The sequence below is a fragment of the Suncus etruscus genome, chromosome 8 (genome assembly GCF_024139225.1).
Source record: "Suncus etruscus isolate mSunEtr1 chromosome 8, mSunEtr1.pri.cur, whole genome shotgun sequence".
Taxonomy (NCBI): domain Eukaryota; kingdom Metazoa; phylum Chordata; class Mammalia; order Eulipotyphla; family Soricidae; genus Suncus; species Suncus etruscus.
Window position 1 is genome coordinate 21,612,739 of NC_064855.1, and position 1,166 is coordinate 21,613,904.

Consider the following 1,166-nt stretch of genomic DNA (forward strand, 5'->3'; position numbering starts at 1 on the left):
TTTAGATTCACACATCCTTCACTTCTACTCCTCAGATTAGTCCAATGCCCTTGCCCTGTGTCACTTTCACACTATTTTCTATGTCTTCCTGCTTCTATTTCCCACCTTCCATGACATTTTTGTTTCTCTAATATAAAACAACTGTTTTGCTGATCTTTGAAACCCTTTCATTCCCTAGACATGTCATTTGTGTCATAACAGGGATTGACTGATGTTGGTTTTAATTTTTTGTTAACTGTTGTTCACTTAAAAAATATTGTGCTGGGGCTGGAGAGATAGCATGGAGGTAAGGCATTTGCCTTTCATGCAGGAGGTCATCGGTTTGAATCCTGGCATCCCATATGATCCCGCATGCCTGCCAGGAGCAATTTCTGAGCCTAGAGCCAGGAATAACCCCTGAGCACTGCCGGGTGTGACCCAAAAACCACAATAAAAAATATTGTGCTGCCTCCTCCAATCCCATAGTTTCTGTTGGAAAAGTCAACTGAAAGGCTGAATTGTATTTCTTATATAATTAAGTTTGAGTCTTGATGTCTTTAGATTTCTCCTGTTCTGGATTTGCTCAGCTTCTTAAATTTGTTCACTTCTATTTTTTACTAGATTTTCTAAGTAAAGATAGAAATCCCATTTTCACATTAGGTCTTTCCTAATATTACTCTAAAAGGGGTTTTTAGGGCCCTTATTTATTCCTTAAATATACTGAGGTTTATCATTCCTTGAAGGGTAAAGCTCTAACTTTCCCCTTCCTACTCATTTTTGGGGGGTTGTTTTTGGGACACACCTGCAGTACTTAGGTTGTTCCTTACTCTAGACTGAGGAGTCACTACTGGTGGGCTCAGGGAACCATATGGGATGCTTGGGATTGAATTGGGATTGACATGTGCAAGACAAATGCCTATCCACTGTAATATCACTCTGGCCCGCTTCACATCCAACTTATCTTGCTGTGCTTGAAAGTAGTGTTTAGCAGGGTATAACATATATTGTCTTGCTGAGACGCAGAACGCCTGCAGCAGTTTTTACGTTTTTGTATGATATGTGTTTTACAGATCCTTTGACTACAAGCAAACTTTGGGACAATTATTGCTTTTGCCTCTCAAAATTTTCCCATTCATCTCAGAATCTGAATCTGAGGGACAAAAATAAACTCAGAATTTCACCACTGC